A 10,662-nucleotide genomic window follows, 5' to 3' on the forward strand; every position below is an offset into this window, starting at 1 on the left:
TAATTCAGCAATGAATTCATGTTTTAAAAAAGGCATCTAGAAGATAATTCCTGATCTTAGAGCATTTTCAAATAATATGTCCAAAAGTCTTTATTTAATACAGAAAAGTGATTGACAACTATTTCCTCCTTCAAAAATGTTAACCAGACTTTCAATTCCTGTTCTCTGAAGGATGTCTGTTTTCTAGTGAGGTGGTTTTCTATTAGAAATAATTAAGTTTTGTCTTTTAAATATATATATATATTTTAAATATTCACTAAAGTTCTGAAAATATTCAGTACATTTCACTTGCTCATTTCAAACCCACTGTTTTGTAAGCTACAAGGTAGGACACTTAGCTAGGACATTGAAGATAACCAAAGAGGAGGAGTGCAACACAGATGAATTTTATCTCAAGTTTTTGCTTCATCTCACATTCATTATCAAAGTTTTAATGCATTTTCTTCTTCTTGATGGCTCATTAGAGGATTCATCTAAGTATGAGGAACTTTCAAAATAATTTTCTATAATTGTGTGAGTCCTAAGAAATGGCATTTTTTAAGCTTATAAAAACTGCCAAGACTTCAGTTCTTGCATGAAACATGATGAAAATGTATGAAAACTCATCCCATTAAAATAATGTGCTATTCTTTTAATATAAGTTAAACTGAATGTGAAGATAAGTATTAGGGTAGCAATAATATACAATAAATATCTCTTTTGTGAGAATGACAATAATTTCTTGTCCCAAACAAGGTTACCAAAATAAAACAACTAATTCTCTTCTATTATTTTTGACTGCAGAGGATAATAAAATTGATGACCGTGGATACTAAAATGGTCCTGTTTGATATGTTTTGGTGTTTCTTTTTGCTGTTCTTTTTTTTTTTAATTATTGTTTCTGGTATTGTCATCAGCTCAGGAAACAGCAGTGGTAAAATCTACTAACAATATTAACTCTTCACAGTCCTTTGATGTCTCAAAACTTGCCCGTTTACATTTTAAAGTGTGCTATACTTTACAGGTATTCAAGCAGTAGGGGAATGCAATGTAGATCTATAATGCCACCTTTTTTCAGACTGATGAAATGCAACTACTGTATGCCCGAAGTAACCTAACACTAAAGTGAAGCATAAACAGTGAGAATTCATTGCTCCGAAGTGCTGCTCGTGAAATTAAATGTGCATTTTTGAATTATCTTCCACATACTCTAAATTGTCTGATACAGGGTGTTCCCAGAGGGAGGTTTTTTAATAAATAATGTGATTATGCATGTGCCAAGAGTCACATACTGTAATCAGGTTACAACACCACAGATCAACACTTTTCAGTGACAACACTTAAAAACACATATATAATAAATTGCTTTAAAAGCCTGCGTAATTTGTGAAATACTCCGAAAAGTCAGGGTAATGGGTTGGATCAGAAGACTGTTAGTAGGTTATGGTGTTAGTCTGTATAGATCTCCGGGCTCAGCTCCAGCAAGGGCTTCTGTCCCTTCGAGTTGCTTCCACCTGCTGTGAGCTGCAAGGAATAACCCTGGGGTGGCAGGGATGAAGTGTGTGACCTAATCTCTCCCATCTATGTTTCTGCAACAGCTGTTCACTTGCTTATACAAAATGAGTTCATGTTCTCAGCACAGTTCCCGGAGGACAGCTGTCTCCATCACCAAAACCATTGCTACAACAGACCATTAGGTGCCATTAATTGGTAACCTCATTAGCAACATCAGTAAAGGCACCAGGGATCAGCTTTTCAGCTGCACTGGTGCTGTACAGGCAGGTTACAGTAGGAATGGATGAGAAATCATTAGTGGCTTTACATCACCCATGGGGAGCCTTGGTTCTGACTCAACCCAGGTACTGGTTCAATGGGCAAAGAAGAAAGAGAGCTGTTCACAGCCCCAGTGCTAAAAGGGACAGCAGCCTCTAGCAACAAATCATGCTCTAACCAGGGGCTGGTTTCTCTGTTTCAGTTGCCAATATAATGCCTACTCCGGGAGAAAGCTGCCTGCTTGAGTGGGAGCAAAGTGATATCTCTGAGATGGGAATTTCCTGGAGGAGAAACTGAAATGGAAGTCCCTCTAGATTTCTGCAAGCAGTGAATACGGATTATGAAGGGGCTTGCTGTAATTCACAAGCAATGTTACCTGATCAGCCTTACAGGCCTTTGGTCACACATCTGTAAGATTAGCACAAAATTGCATCCAAAGGTCTGAGTGCATGGTACAGATTTCTGTTTGCATACACAGTGATCGAATCATAGAATCACCAAGGTTGAAAAATACCTCAAAGATTATTCAGTCCAAACATCTATCTACCACCTGTTTCCCCACTAAACCACATCCCTTAGTACAAAAACCATTTCTTGAACACCTCCAGGGACAGTGACTCAACTACTTCCCTAGGCAACCTGTTCCAGTGCTTCACCACTCTTTCAGAGAAGAAATTTTTCCTAATATCCAACCTGAATCTCCCATGATGCAACTTGAGGCAATCACCTCTAGTCCTATTGCTAGTTAGGTGGAAAGGGAGGCCAACTCCCACCTTGTCACGACCTCCTTTCAGGTTGTTGTAGAGTGCAGTAAGATCTCCCCTGAGCCTCCTCTTCTCCAGACTGAACAATCCCAGCTCCCTCAGCTACTCCTCACATCACAACCCTGATGAACTAATGCTATAAATGAAGTAGGATCTGTAGAGAGAATTAGGATCTGTTCTCAAATGAAGGGACACAAGATCTAGAAAACTCTGGCAAAACATCAGATACAAAATGTTTCCATCAAGTCTGAAACAGAAGTAGAAAATGGCATGTCAGATACTGACAGTAAATTCTGAATGTAGCCAGCAAATGTCATGAACAAAGTACCTATCAGAGATCTTCAGGAAAATTCACTAAAAGGACTGCAAAAGTTTTCACTCCAAAAATATATTGCTCTTATGTCAGACCTGAGGGAGGGCTTGTGTGCTCAATAGGGCACACTGAACTAAATTAGTTGGTAAATAAAGAATACTGCCTTTTCTATAATCATTTGTTAATGTATGTGCAGATCACATTTTACAAAATGAAATGACCTCAACAGGCTTGTATGGGACTCTTTAACAACTCATTTGTAGACTTAATCTTTAATTAAATTACATTTGCCTAATTCTATATTTTTTTTCACTCCTACAACAGCACTTTTCTCTCCTGGGTTACCTAGGCAAGAACAGGTACCAGATGCAAAGCCCAGTGTTTCTGCACGGCAGCACCACTGCAGTCAGATAATTTACACCAGTTTTTCTCCTCTTCTTCCTCCTCTCCTCCCCATCTGTAAACAAAGTCCGCAGCACGAAGAGGCCAATTCCTGCCAGCAGAAGCAAGTTTTGAAAAACACTGCTCAGCCATATGTTCAGCCCTGACCAGCAGGATCGTTAGGAGGCTGACATCTGCAGATGGAGAGTTCATATCATCATTCAGCAGAAACATGCTGCTACTGCACACTGAAGTCAATATTAGCCAGGCTTTGCTTAGGATAAATTTTCAGCACTGGCCTGCAATTTCACCTTGCCAATTAATTTTCTACTACACTGCTATGTAAAAAGAATCTAAGGAAAAAAAGTGGTGGTGATGACTGAAAAAGGAAGCCTTTAAAAACCCTTCTAGTAATCCTTTTTCTAATGAACACTGTTCTGTATCAAGTACTATACTGAAACTGTGTGATAGAAAGCACTTGCTAATGATGAACCTTCATGAAAGCCCAAACTCTCTTTGGCCTATAGCATTATGCTCTAAGAGGATACAACCATCTTAAAGGGCATCCTTAACTTATTCAAAGACTCAGGAGACTGAAACTTTCTCCAAATAAACTCTCATCAACACGTTTTTAATGAGGATAAGAATATAAGTCTTTCTCACCTTACTTAATGCCCTTCTGAAAACAGTGAGAATACTCAGTGTTCATGGGAGTCATACTGGTTCTTCCTATGGAAGCAGTAAGATAAAACACATTTTTCCCACTGTTTTTCTCTCCACTGCTCTTCTTTCAGTTTAGCTGCAGCTCCTCATGTGCTCTAAACCCTTTTTTTTTGTCAGTGCTTAAACAGATTTATAGTTAGCAATTTCCACAGAGACTGTGTGCATGTTCTCTCAGGCATGCTCAGGCACCACTCATTGGAGGCCTGGGAATAAAAGCTGTGTCTGTTCTGCCACTGGCAATGAAATTCAGTGGGTTCGTGCTTGCTGTGCCCTTTCTTCAGGCCTTCACTTCATAGCAGTCCCCTTCTTCGAAAGTCTGCACTTGAACAATATGCCTCTACATGAATTTTGTGTTTTGCAATCTTATCTAATATGCACTTGTATCACCGACTGTAAAAGCAGGAGAGTTGGCTTAAATTATTTTCTTTATTTGCTTTGAATATGAGTATGAATATGACAGAGATGTCCGAACTACAGATTCAAGGTAGAAGTGGGTTGGACCTTCAGTTACGAGAATTTTATTCCTGTCTCACGCCCTAAACAGCAAGTAATTCAAAATGACAGTAATTGCAAATTAAAACCTCAGATTTGTAAATGCTGTATTATTGTGGAAAGGGTAGGGTTTTTCCCTACACATAATTTTTTAGTGAAGACAGTAGGTACACTCCAGTTCTAATCACTGATGATGTTGAGAGCCAACCCTTTCCTATTTTTAGCAGAATTAAACAAACATACAAATAATGAGGGAAAACTTTACTTCCTCAACAGCACTTCAAAAATAGGTGCTTTGAATAAGTAGGTAACCTGATTTACCCAACATGTGGTGCGTGATAAAAGACAGGAAATCAGAATATTTGCAAGTTAAGGACTACCAATTAATCAAATGCTTGCAAGTCTCTGCCCTAATCTACGCATGCCTGTGAATTTACTACCATACAGTATTGCTCTGCATGCTAATGTTAGCATACGTAAAGCACAGTTGATGAAAGAAAAGATGAAATAGTCTGCTCTGTATAATTAAATTCTGTGATTATTCTTTCATATCTGCAGCAGTTAATATGCAAACTATAAGGATCTTCACAATTATTAGTACCATTGTGTGAAACAAAACGCAAACCCAGCAGTATATTAACATTTTTTTTCTTTAAGAATGTATCCTTAGTTGCACTTTCTTTATACAAAAAGACCAAAGTTTCAAATTTCTCAGCTGTTTACCAGAACAAGAAGAAAAAGTTGAAACACAGCATCAGAATTCAATTATGTGTTAAATACAGTATAATGGCTATATTATTCATCAGGTTCATGAGAATTTGGTGCTCTATGTCTTAATCTTACCTTAAACTAGCCTGTTCAAACTGAAGCAAAACCATAATTCATCGGTATTAAGTGACTTGCCCATTTTCTCACTCCTCTGTGAATACTGTGTGTATTAAGATAATGGGATACAGCACTCGGATGTGTTCAATAATAATAATGATAATAATGTTTCTCTTCCTCTCATTATGTACACATGCTGTGTACAGCTTGACTGATTGATATGGCCATCCACCCCAGAACCAGTCGTAATTCATGGCTTAGCTTGCAATGTGCCATGGGATCTCTTGAGATGAGTAGTACTCTACAACATCGGGGATGATGCAGATGAAAGAAAAATCATCTAGTCACTTACCCCTGATTATATAGGAATTTTTTTATATTGCTTATGATTTAGTCTGTGCAGTCAAGTTGTAAATGTCTTTTCTGAGAGACTGTTTTACAGACTAGCAGAGATAAGCACGGAATCTTTGGATGAGCCTCCGGGAACAGCCCACTACAGAACGTTTGTAGACTGCTGTGCTACTGCTCCTCAGTTATGCTCACTTGGAAGGTAGTCACTACACTAACACTCCCCAGGACACACCGCAGGGAGAGAGTCCCTCTGCCACATGAGATCACATCTGCAGATAAAGAGAGCCAGCAACGGCATGTCTGTGGTAGTGAAAAATAGGTGATCTCCTCCTCAGGGCTCTGCTGCAGCTTCCAGTCCCTGCTCTGCTTCTGCAGCTGCCAAAATACAGCTTCTCTTGTTAGATGTCCAGAATTTTTTTTCTTTCAGAATAATAACATTATTCAGAATCCCATTGAAGAATCTTGTTGATTTCAATAAACTATGACTCAAGTTCCCAAGTTGTTCACTTCTTTCTACAACCTTGCTCTGTCTGCAGAGACGAGGGATACATTGTCATCAGTTTTAGCCTCCTAGCAAAGATAATACAAAGCTTCTACAAAGCTGATCATAGTTTGATAACAACCTTAGAGATAGCTGAGGGTTTAAGGCTTCAAGTCTACGTTACAAGGAGAGCCAAGATTTTCATCTTGCCAACAATATCAATGATAACATTTTTTAATCTGTAAAGCAAAATGCTATCAAGAATGCAATTTGAAAGAGAAACATTTTGTTTCTTTCTGCATCAATTCAATATTAAAATGTATCCTCTGAGATGCTGCTGTGCCTACACGAAGTGGCCAAGCGCCTGTCTTAGAGCTTCATCTTCTCCTTCCATCAGGCTTGATTCTTCCTGGACTACATTTCCCAAGACACACTGCAAAAGGAGATCTTGTGTATCATGAAACTTTTAGTTAAATCAAGGACATTAATGTAGTATGAATTTTTGTATCACATCTCTCTCTTTGTAAATACACTGTATGCACTCATTTCCTTGCCCTTTATAGCAATCACTAACTTCAAATATCCTAAAAGGTTTTGCAGCACTTATACCAACAGATGGAGTCAGCTGTGAGGAGTGAATATGTACTGTATCCACATCACTTAAGCCCTGTCTGCTCTAAGAAATACCCTGTTACGTTCCTGATGAATCACACCTGCTACCCAAACCACAGATATGGCTGGTTCTCCCCAACAACAGAAACCACAGATTCAAAATCCCGCATCTACAGTGGGCAAAGAAGCATGGGGAACCTACAAGATGTTAAAAGACTGTGTAGACAATCCACGCTCTGTTCTTGCAAATAGCCTATTACAGTGCTACATTTTGAGTGCTACAGTCTTTGAAAGGAAATGACACAGTAATTTCCCATCAAATCAAATCATTTCCAGCATAACTTTTCATTGGGGGTATTCTGCATGTATCCTGGCATTTGTTTTCTGGGGAGACATCAGGCACAGCTGCACGTCTGGTAAATATGTATGTTTGTTTTTATGTATGCGTGTGTGTGAAATTAAATTCAATTTGATTCAATAATATGTTACTGGCATGGCAGGCTGGCTAGCCATTGCCTGAGAAAAACAAACAGACCCTTGAGGTAGCCGTCAGCAGCTGGTACAATGTGTTTGGGATGGGGTTTCATTCTCTATCTGGGGTTTTATTCCATCTATCTATTTACTACCATTTCCAATCTTGTTCGGTCACTTTTAACAGTAACCTCCCATCTGAAGGTACTTCACAACACGATGCTATCACTGCACTCTCTTTCTCCCAGGGTCAGGACCACACCTTCTCGTCAGGCTTTTTGACAAACATACGTTATGATTTCTGATATAAAAAAAATAAATATCTTCCTGAAATTCCCCCACATTTTGGCTGTTGAAACAAAAAGTGTTACTTCATTTCATTTTCTCCTGATAAACTTTCTGCTCAGCTGCTCCTTTTCCTCTTTCTGTTTTGTTTGTTTGTTTGTTTGTTTGTTGTCTCCGTGTTTCCCCTTCTATGCCACAGCCATGCATTCTCCATTCAGTGTATCTGCCTCTGCTCTGCAAATTCACTGAAATAAAGAAAACTATTAACATGGCACAGCATCCAGCCTAGCGTCCTATTGTTTGCCTTCATCCTTTCCAGACCTCAGTGATATTGGTTTTCTGACCTCAGCTATATTGGGTTTTGTGAGTTATTAGATAGTAAGGAACCATTTTGTTCATCTCATCTCAGATGAAGTTATACTATGTATAACTTAACCTGCAACATTATGTGAATTAATCCTTGTGCACCACTGATGATCTAGATATTACAGCAATTCATTTGGTCCCACACAAGTCAAGCTATTAGAATTATGCAGCCCAAGAAGTGAAATATTCATGATGCTTTCACATTGGATCCTTCTGTGCTCCCAGGGTTGCAGCTGAAGGAATTCCCTCAGTTTGGATAAGATAGCACCTGGTGAGTACAGCCTTCAACAAGATATTTACCACAGGGCTCTCATTTTCCAGAGCCTTTCAGTATGCAGCAGCATAGTCACGCAACTTTTTCCATACAATGCTTTTACAATTTGATTTGTAAACCTCAGAACCTGAAACTTTGAGACTCTCCTACTATAAAGCTAAGATTTATATAATTTGAGATACGTTCAGCATTCCTTCTACTTAATTAAATTTTAGCCTTTTGTTTTGTTATTTTTATTTTCAGCACCTTCTGATTTTTTTTTTTCAAAGAGCTTACTAGGCATTATGTTGAAAGGATTTGACTGAATTCATATCTTTCATTTTCTTATCTTTCACACTGATGGCCTTTGTTTTAAGAATAATTATTTAACCTGGATTGGAACCATTAAAAATTAATGAAACTGGTCTGAAAAATGTTGTGATTTAATAAATAAAAAAATAACAGTTGTTTAGTACCCTGTTTTCTAAATACACAAGACGAAGAATCATAGAATCCTTGGAGTTGGAAGGGATCTCTGAGGGCCATTGAGTCCAATTCCCCTGCAATGAAAAGGAACACCACAGCTAAGTTGCACAAGGCCTTATTCAGCCTTGCCTTGAAAATCTGCAGGGCATCAACTCCACTTGGGTCTTCTGCAGACTTTTAAGTGAAAGTTCCCAAATAGCAATTGCTGACCATTTACAGCTTACAAATCAACAGTACTGGTCTCTGTAACCACAGTAACTACTGGTTTGTTATACACTCAACAGTCAAAAGTTGATAATAACATACCTGGGGTCCTTGAGAGATTTTGGGAATTGACAGGGAGTTACTGCTACAACTAACAGTCTCTTCTATAGAGATTGGAGGATTACTAAATGATTTTTGTCTGATTTTTTAATACAAAAGTAGAATTTTCACACAAGCATATGACTGTAGATGAGATTTTTCAAGAAAAAAAATGACAAACACCATGGGACTCACAAAGAAATTGTAACCGCTGATAATGCCCAATTTTAAGCTATTTTAACATCTGTGCAGAAAGAGAGAGCTTCCTGCTCTTCTGTACACTAACATCTTCAGGATATAAATACAGGTTTGTGGTTAGCTCTTCACAAAGGAATTCAATTTTATCTTCACAAGTGATGCTATTATTTGTCAGGTGCGTTACTATCCTATTAGGTGTCAACCTGTGTACTGTTGAAGACAATGGGAGTTCCCCACTTGATGGGGATTTGATGATGTATTCAAAGACACACAGTCCAGCATTTATCGAAGCCAACCAAAATTATACTTTGTATATTACCACTACAAGATAAACCTGTTCTAGTGCCCAGGCCTATGCACATTCATCCTGACCTGGGCTGCCTCATCCAGCTGCATGGAGGAAGAGACTCACATGTCTTTTTCAGAAGGGCAGATCTGACTTCATAGAATCTTAGAATTCACAGAATGGCTTGGGTTGAAAGGGACCTTAAAGATCATAGAGCTCCAACCCCCTATAGCAAGTTAATGTTTGTGTGTCAGAGAGCTGCCATCAGATTTTCCCATCACAACCATGCTCAATGATTTTTATTGCCCAGAACAGCCCATCCAGCACCCTGAGGGCCATAAGTTGAGCAGCAGTGCTCCTCAGTGATAGGTGGAACTATGTACTATGCTATATCCAAACAAGGACTACGAAGATCATGAAGGGTCTAGAAGGGAGGAAGTTTGAGGTCCCTGGGTTTGCTCAGCACAAAGCAGGAGAACTGAGGGGAGGATTCATGGTGGCTGCAGCTCCTCACAGGGCACGGAGGAGCAGCGCTGAGCTCTGCTCTCTGTAACAGCAACAGGGCCCGAGGGAACAGCATAGAGCTGTGTCAGGGGAGGGGCAGCTGGGGGTTAGGGAAAGGGTCTGCACCAGAGTGTGGTGGGCATGGAGCAGGCTGTCCAGGGCAGTGGGCACGGCCCTGAGCTGCCAGAGTTCAAGGACAATGTTCACGGACATAGGAATTGGATTTGGGTGGTACTGCGTAGAGCTATGAGTTGGACTTGATGATGTTTGTGGGTCCCTTCCAACTCAGGATATTTTATAATTCTAAACACTATGTTTAGAATTTAGCTATGATCACACAGGGCTGGTAGGCAGGAGCAGTCCTGAGCACTGGGTTCTGGCAAAAGCAGCAGCACAAGGTTTTTTCACTCCCTGCACCTCAACTCACACCAACCATGGCACATCAGCAAGCTTTGGTAACTGCATGTGGGGCTGCACCTACTGACGTGGGGCAGCACATCACAGTGTGGAGAATTTGCCAGGGGAACATGGGGCTTATTTTCAGAAACAAGGGTTTCCCGAGGCCAAACTGCTGGCTCTGGCTGCCTATGATGCCCACGCACCACACGAATACAGCACAAGCCTGCTGTGGGCACCCCGATGAATCAGAGAGCGTGCTGTTGCAGCACATCCCCACCAACATCCCGTTACTATGGGTGCACTAGGAGAGATAACCTCCGGCGCAGGCAGGGCCGCTCTCCGAGAATATACATTCACGCTAATGTTTCCCCTCGCCTTCCAGTTTCAGTCACTCAGCTCCCGGCCGTGCACGACGAC

The 10,662-nt window shown here is 40.0% G+C and overlaps 1 protein-coding gene across 1 annotated transcript in view; it reads right to left on the reverse strand.

Moving 5' to 3' along the window:
* The window catches only part of NOL4 (nucleolar protein 4), an 85,478-nt gene that overhangs the window by 24,003 nt on the left and 50,813 nt on the right, over nt 1-10,662 (reverse strand). The gene's annotated exons all lie outside the window — the stretch shown is intronic.

The sequence above is a fragment of the Meleagris gallopavo genome, chromosome 3 (genome assembly GCF_000146605.3).
Source record: "Meleagris gallopavo isolate NT-WF06-2002-E0010 breed Aviagen turkey brand Nicholas breeding stock chromosome 3, Turkey_5.1, whole genome shotgun sequence".
Classification (NCBI taxonomy): Eukaryota; Metazoa; Chordata; class Aves; order Galliformes; family Phasianidae; genus Meleagris; species Meleagris gallopavo.